An 8,644-nucleotide genomic window follows, 5' to 3' on the forward strand; every position below is an offset into this window, starting at 1 on the left:
AGCAAGCGGGGCTGCGCCAGCCAGACAAACAGCTGAGACGAACAAGCTGGGCTACACCAGCCAGGCAAACGACTGGGACAAACAAGCTGAGCTACACCGACCGGACAAACAACTGGGACGAACACGCTGGGCTTCACCGGCCAGACAAACAACTGGGACGAACAAGCTGGGCTTCAACAGCCAGACAAACGACTGGGACGAACAAGCTGGGTTACACCAGCCAGGCAAACAACTGGGACGAACAAACTGGCTTCAACAGCCAGACAAACGACTGGGACGAACAAGCTAGGCTAAACCAGCCAGACAAACGACTGGGACGAACAAGCTAGGCTAAACCAGCCAGACAAACGTCTGGGACGAACGAACTGGGCTACACCCGCCAGACAAACGTCTGGGGCGAACGAGCTGGGCTACACCAGCCAGACAAACGTCTGGGACGAACGAGCTGGGCTACACGAGCCAGACAAACGTCTGGGCGAACGAGCTGGGCTACACCAGCCAGACAAACGTCTGGGCGAACGAGCTGGGCTACACCAGCCAGACAAACGTCTGGGACGAACGAGCTGGGCTACACCAGCCAGACAAACGTCTGGGACGAACGAGCTGGGCTACACCAGCCAGACAAACGTCTGGGGCGAACGAGCTGGGCTACACCAGCCAGACAAACGTCTGGGGCGAACGAGCTGGGCTACACCAGCCAGACAAACGTCTGGGCAAACGAGCTGGGCTACACCAGCCAGACAAACGTCTGGGACGAACAAGCTGGCCTACTCCGGCCAGACAACAACTGGGACGAACAAGCAGGGCTACACCAAGCGGCCAAACGTCTAGGGACGAACAGGCTGGGCTACACCAGCCAGACGAACGTCTAGGACGAACAGGCTGGGCTACACCAGCCAGACAAACGTCTAGGACGAACAGGCTGGGCTACACCAGCCAGACAAACTACAGGGACAAACAGGCTGGGCTACACCAGCCAGACGAACGTCTAGGACGAACAGGCTGGGCTACACCAGCCAGACGAACGTCTAGGACGAACAGGCTGGGCTACACCAGCCAGACAAAAGACTAGGACGAACAGGCTGGGTTACACCAGCCAGACAAACTACAGGGACAAACAGGCTGTGCTACACCAGCCAGACTAACGTCTAGGAACGAACAGGCTGATCTACCCCAGCCAGGCAAAACGCCTAGTTACGGACAAAACGAGCAACACCGGAATGACAAACAACTGGGACGAACAAGCAGGGCATCACCGTCCAGACAAACACCTGAAGAACATGCCGGACGACACCGGCTGACGCAAGTCAGCCAATAACAAGAAAGTGTTGGGCCTACCCACCGGGGCACCGCCGCCACAAGGGCGTCTCCTGCCCGAGGGCGAGAAGGGAGAAGGACAGGAAGGAAGCGAACACAGCCCAAGGCAAGCGCTCCTGGAGCTCGATCCATGCCACGTGGGTGATGCCGTCCTTGGCATGGGCCCCTAGGGTCGGGCCCTAGGGACAAAGACAACTAAAAACCCGGCCAGGAGGCGTCGCCACCAGGGTGACGCCAGGACGCTCGCAGGGAGCCTGGCCGGTCACGCACGTCCAAGCGCATCACGAACCCTGGCCCCTAGGGCCAAGCCTAGAGGGCGCAACAAACCAGGTTCCGGGGAAAACGCCTGGGACGGGGAAGGAAACGAAGGGCATCCTTGGGGCGAGTGCTTCACCGAGCTCCAAGCCACGTGGGCGCCGCCTACCGGGCTTGGGCCCCAGGGCTCAGAACCCCGGGAACCGCCGCGTGGCGTCGCCACAGAGGGCGATGCCAGACCACAGAAGGAGCCTGGCCGCGCACGCACGGCCAGGCGCGGGCGAAACATGGCCCCTAGGGCAAGCCTAGGGGCACAGCAAACCGGGGAGGGCACACCTGGGACGAATGGTCCACCGAGCACGCAATAGGGCCGGGCCCCAGGGCACAGGACCACCGAAACCAGGCCACATGAAGTCGCCGCAGATAACCAGCGCACCAGTCCCTACCTGGAGGAACGCCAGCAACCCCAGGGAAGCAAGCAGGCGGAAGGCCCTAGGGAACTAGCTAAGCGGCACGAACGGGCCGCGAGGGACGGCGCAAACACACGCCAGCACTGGGGGTAGTCCTGACTAACTTGTACAGGAAACTCTCTTACCTTAGGGTTTGCTGGGTAGGGCAGGGGGCCCCTGCGGTACCGGCCTGGGATGTGGAAGGCCCCAAAGGATCGGAGAACATCAGTTGTGGGACCATAGTAGCGGGGAGGGAGTCCAATTGCTTGAGAAATCTCGTGTACACAGTAAACAGAACGTAGAAGTGGTAAGGGTACTGACCCACGTGTCGAAGAGGCGTGGTGCTGAGCGTGGAGCCGCTTCGTGAATCGTGGTCCGGGACGGGAGTGGGAGTGAGAGCGAGACCTGACTTCGTGCGCCTTTTATGCCACCCAGGCTGGCCGCACCGCGCCTGCGGGACGCGATGCGCAATTGTCTCTTCCTTCCCCATCAGAAACTCCACCGCCTTTCGTCAAAAGGCAGTGGGCCATATATTTCTATATAGTGGGGGCCGGGCCTTTGAGATCTCCCATATTTGATAACCCTTAATGCTAACTACTGCCCCTACTTCCATTTAATATTAGATCCCCTATAGCAGCACCCCACATTCTATGACAAGTGGTTGGCCTAACCGGGAGGAACTTTTTAATTGTAAAAAAATTAGATTCTTGAGTGCCAAAACTAAAAATCTTGTTTCCGCAGAACGGTTGTGTGTTAGCCTAGGGCCCAGCTCATCTAGCAAAGGATTGCACTGACTGGACACCCAGCTGGATCCCTTCACGATTGAGGTTAGTGTGGCCTTGTGTTAGGGGCCGTGCAATTTTTTGTTTTTTCCAATTTTTATTTTTTAATTTTTTCCTTTGCTAGGAGCTAAAGTTATTAATGATGGCATCTAAAATGCAGGAACTGGCAAAGAATCCTTCAGTGGTAGAGATTAAGAAGCTCACCAAAGCAAATTTAGTATTGTTAGGCAAGGAATTTGGTCTCGAGTTAAACGACACCGATAAAAAGTGGACATTGGTGAATGAAATTTTACGGCATTGTATAGACCAAGAACTAGAGCCAAGTGATACAATTTTATGCGAGCCCAGTTCAGGGGAAAGTGTAGCTAGTAGAAATATAGAATTAGAATTAACACTAGCCAAGTTAAGACTGGCAGAAAAAGAGGCCAGAGTAGCAGAACAAAATGCTAAAGTGGAAGAGCAAAGGCTCAAAAATAAGGTGGCAAGAATAGTACAACCACCTACGGGGGACTCAAACTCCAGACATTCTGATAAAAAACATAACTTACCTGAATTTTCAGAGTCAGACCCTGAAAGATTTTTCAACCATTTTCAGAAACTAGCTATGTCCATGAACTGGCCAAAAAAGAGTGGGTGAAAATCTTGCAGGGGCGGCTTAGGGGTAAAGCACAAGATATTTTTATAAACATGCCTGACGATGAGTGTTTTGAATATGATAAAGTCAGGGAGCGAATTTTAAGGGCATATGAAATTACTCCAGAAGCTCACCGCCAAGCTTATCGCAACCTTATGCCTACTCACAACCAACCGCTCACTGAATTTGCTAATGATCAAATTAGATTGTTTAATAAATGGATTCGCTCGGCTAAAGCCGAAACATACGAGGCACTCAGGAATTTAGTCTTATTAGAACAATTTATAGATAATATGCCAGACGATGTAGCACATTACATTAGAAGTAGGATAGAGGTGGATTCTAAAATAGGGGATTTGACCAAGATGGCAGAAAACTACCAGTTGGCGGGCAAAAGGCCCAATAAAAATAATTATACCCCATTGAGTAGCAAAACTTATACCCACAGCCAGTCCAGACCAGCCCATTCTAACCCTTTAACTACTGCACCTTCTGTTTCAGACATAACTAACCCTGTTAAATTGTCTAACCCCACGACACCTAAGAGTGAACCGAAGGGTAATTCTGTTAGTAATGTCTCTTCTCTCCGACGTACCTGTGGTCACTGTAAACGTCCAAACCACGTTATTAGCCATTGTTGGCAACTGTACCCGGAAAAAAGACCCAATGCTCTAGTTGTGACACAGGGCTTGAGGCCTTCGGAAGGGTTAGGGAGTAAGACCTCCAACCCACAGTGGTTGGACTTGCTTACCCCATTCTTATTGAAAGGGAGACTACTTTTGTCTGAGGGTTCTTCCTGGAAGGACGTGGTGATCTTCCGAGACACCGGTGCCATCCAGACTTTAATTTTAGAGAGTGCTTTGCAAGGTGCCAACACTCTCGACACTGGAGAGGTGGTACTGGTCGAGGGTGTCACTAGTGATACTCTAGCAGTACCCCTCCATAAGGTTACCTTGGAATCTGATTTCCACTAGGGTGTTTGTACAGTCGGAGTCACTTCATACCTACCTTTCCCTAATGTTGATGTAATAGTTGGTAATGATTTAGCAGGGGATAAGGTAGGGGACTCCAGACTGCCTATTACGTTGCCTACCCCTAAGGTTTGCCTGGATCTACCCGCCGCAGAGGATAATGTTGTGTACCCTGCGTGCGCAGTGACTATGGGACTAAAATGTAAGGGCAGCCCTGTGCTTGCCAAGGTGGTAAATCCCGAGGACACGAGGAACTTTCCGAATGGTGAAAACCAAGTGGTTCTCGCGGACACATTCATGGCCCGACTCGATGACGTGGCCGAGGACATTGTGGAGAGCCTGCCACCGCCACCAACCGAGAGTAGTGGGGAGGTGGAGGAGAACACTGTTGAGCCTCAGCCAATAGCATCTGACCAAGATCTGGACGCCTCCTTGAGTGAGTTACAGAAAGCTGACCACAGTCTTACAGATTGTCATGAGGCAGCCGTCTCTATGGAGGAAATTGTAGACGCAGCAACTGGGCACTACTACAATGGTCTGATTTTGATGAGAAAATGGAGACCACAGAGTGCTCCCTTGTCAAATGAGTGGGAGGTAGTCCACCAGGTTATGTTGCCAACCTGCTATAGAGAAAGAGTTTTGGCAGCTGCTCATGATGATCCTATGGGGGGACATCAAGGTATTAATATTACATATCACAAAATCTTAAAGGATTTTTTCTGCCCCAAGCTGAAAAGCGATGTGGCAAAATTTTGTAATGCATGTATTGTGTGCCAACTTGTTGGGAAACCAAACCAGACTCCACCTAAAGCTCCTCTAAGGCCTATTGTCATGCCGGAGGAACCATTTTCTCATGTGGTAATGGACTGTGTTGGTCCATTACCCAGAACTAAGTCTGGTAATATTTACCTAATCACGATGATGTGTATCAAGACTCGTTACCCAGAGGCTTTTGCTGTAAGGAACATCCGAGCAAAGACTGTTGTTGCTCGTATGTTGCAATTATTTTCCACTTTTGGACTGCCTCGGGTTGTGCAAACTGACAATGGTACTAACTTTAAGTCTGATATTTTTGAACAATTTTGTAAGGACCATGGAATAACTCATAAGGTTTCCAGCCCATACCATCCACAGAGTCAGGGGGTAATTGAACGTTTCCATCTAACTCTGAAGCAGATGTTGAAGACATCGTGCGAGAGTTCCCACACCTTCTGGGATGAGAATTTACCATATGTTTTGTTTGCGGCTAGAGAGGGATTACAAAGTTCACTGGGTTGTTCTTCTTTTGAGTTAATCTTTGGCCATAAAGTTCGTGGACCCTTGCAAATGTTACAGGAGAATCTGTTAAGGAACGTAACGTTAACCGAAGGTTCGGCTTTCTTTGCGTAACACCACCAGAGACTCAAGGACTGCAAGGCGGCGGCACTAAAGTATCTGGCGAAGGCCCAAGAAAAGATGAAAGAACGAAACGATGCTACGGCTAAGTGGCGGGTATTTCAGCATGGCGACCCTGTCCTGGTATTAAAGCCTTGACTAGGGAACACTATGTCTCACAAGTACGAAGGCCCCTACATTGTAACAGAAAAGACTGGGGACCTCACGTACAAAGTGAGGCACTCTGACAAGCGTAACCAGGTAATGCTCGTACACGTAAATCGGCTGAAAAAGTTCCAGGGCCCCAGGCCCATTACACTAACCAATGTTTCCATTTCCAGTGAGGGAGGGGATGATTGTTCTGGGGACTCAACTAATCTCATTTTCAATAATTCTAGTTCTGTGAATGCTGTGGAGGAGGGACTGTCCCATTTGCAGATGGCCCAACGTGAAGAGGTGCAGTCGTTGGTTGATGAATTCTTCAGTCTGTTCGGGGAGGTCCCGACCCAGACTGATGCCATTTGCCATGATGTCAAATTGATGGACTACACCCCCATTCGCCTTCAACCCTATCAGATGAGTCCAGAAAAGAAGGCCATCGTATGGAAGGAGGTCGACTTCTTGCTCCAGCACGGCCTCATCCGGCCGAGCCAGTGCGCTTGGTGCTTGCCCTGCCTTTTGGTCTCCAAACCAGACGGCTCCTGGCGATTATGCACCGACTACCAGCAGCTCAACAAGGTGACCATTGTGGATGCCTATCCGTTGCCCCGTCTCGAGGACTGCATCGACGAAATCGGGAACGCCACGTATGTCTCGAAATTCGATCTCTCAAGGGGGGTACTATCAAATCCCACTCATTGAACGTGCTAAACAACTAACTGTGTTCGTGACACCCGAGGGTGTTTTGGAGTATCAAGTGTTACCGTTCGGCTTGCGTAATGCCCCTGCCCCGTTCCAGAGACTCATGAACTCTTTGCTCGCTAATGTGCCAAATTGTCGGGCGTATTTAGATGATATCGTGCTCTTTGACAGTAATTGGGCTGAACACATAGCTAGGTTATGCCAGTTGTTCGCAATCTTGAAAAAGACAAATCTTACCTTAAATGCAAAAAAGTGTCATTTTGGCCAAGGCACAGTGACGTACCTCGGTTATGAAGTGGGCCAAGGAAAAGTGTTACCTCGGCAAGATAAAATCAGTGCCATTCTGGAGTATCCAGTGCTAAAGTCTAAAAAGGACGTTCAAAGATTTATCGGTATGTGTACGTACTATCGACGCTTTTGTCAGAACTTTTCCAGTGTTGCCACTCCTCTCACAGACTTGTTGCGGAAGGCCGTTAAATTTAAGTGGTCATCAGACTGTGCAGAGGCATTTAAAAATTTGAAATTGATCTTAGCTTCCGCCCCAGTGCTTGCTAGTCCAAGGTTCGACCGACCGTTTAAAATTCATGTTGACGTGTCTGACTCGGGTGCTGGTGCAGTGTTGTTGCAAACTGGGGATGATCAAGTGGAACACCCAGTATATTATTACTCTGTGAAATTTGACAAGGCGCAACGCAATTATTCAGTGGTAAAAAAAGAGGCGTTGGCGCTAGTGTTAACATGTAAAAAGTTCGAAGTTTACCTCACAGGTAATATAGTGGAAGTGTACACGGACCATAACCCACTAGTCTTCCTGACTCAGATGAAGGGGAAGAATAAACGCATCCTCAGGTGGGCATTGTACCTACAGGACTTCAATCTGTCTATTATTCACCTACCGGGCTGGCTCAACGTGATAGCCAACGCTCTCTCCCGGTTGCCTGAATAACATTCATCTGGGCCACAGGAAGTCATTTACCAACTGTAATGCTTTAGTTATTTTTTTTTTAGGTTCTCCTGCGACATTAAATATTCCGTGTCAAATTTATTTATTTCCCTATTTTTTTTGTTTATTTTTTTTTCTTTCAGAGAATTCCTTTGTACTTTTCTTGCAGAGAAATTGTTGTTTTGATTGTTTTTTCTTTTGTCATAGATTTTCCTTTTTATTCTCTGCATACTCTTACAAAAAAAATATGACTACTATTCTAGTAGTCACATCTTTTTTTCTCTGAAGGGCAGGGAGGAGTGTTACGACCCTGGGTTCCTCTTGTGGAAACCAGAGGTCAAAGTGAACTAAATAAGCTACGTTAGATTAGCAAGACGCAAGTCGACATTTTTGTTCGTATCTTCCCTGCCACACGTAGGACGAATCTTGTTGCTCACAAGCATTCAGACTCTTGAGCTTGCTGTGGATTAAGTATAACATTGTTATAAGATTAACTACCCAGAGAACGAGTAAAGTAACAATGTTGCATAGGGGAAGATTTTTAATGTGTTTAGCTGCACGATCAATTAGGCTCCTCCCGGCACCACCACAATGCGGGAGGCCTGAGCTGGTCGCTGGAAGCGTTCTTCTCTGCTGGCTGGCTGTGGTGAAAGGATCCTTCTCTCCCTCCTCTTCTTTCTTTATTTCTGTGGGCTGATACCCCAGCTAAGTATACTGTGTAACGTCCCCCTCCCCGCTCAGCTCGTTGTCGCCGTGTGGGGGCTTAGTGGATGGCTGCCGGAGTGTGATGCTCCTTGGGACAGTCCTCTGTCCTTTTCTAGCCTTGTGCTCCTGCTGCCGTCCTCTCCAATTCTGCTGGGCATCTTTTCCTTTTCCTTCTGTTTCGTTTTTTTCCCCCCTCTTCTCCTATCTGCTTGCCGTTTCCTGCCGACCTTTTGCTCGTTCTGGTTCTTCCCTTGGACTTCTTCTATTTTGACGCCCAGGTGCTTGAGGACGCATACTCTTGCATCCGTAGAACTGTAGTACCCGACGTCGAGAGCGAGGGGAACCTTTTATTG

Source organism: Procambarus clarkii, chromosome 19, assembly GCF_040958095.1.
Source record: "Procambarus clarkii isolate CNS0578487 chromosome 19, FALCON_Pclarkii_2.0, whole genome shotgun sequence".
NCBI lineage: Eukaryota > Metazoa > Arthropoda > Malacostraca > Decapoda > Cambaridae > Procambarus > Procambarus clarkii.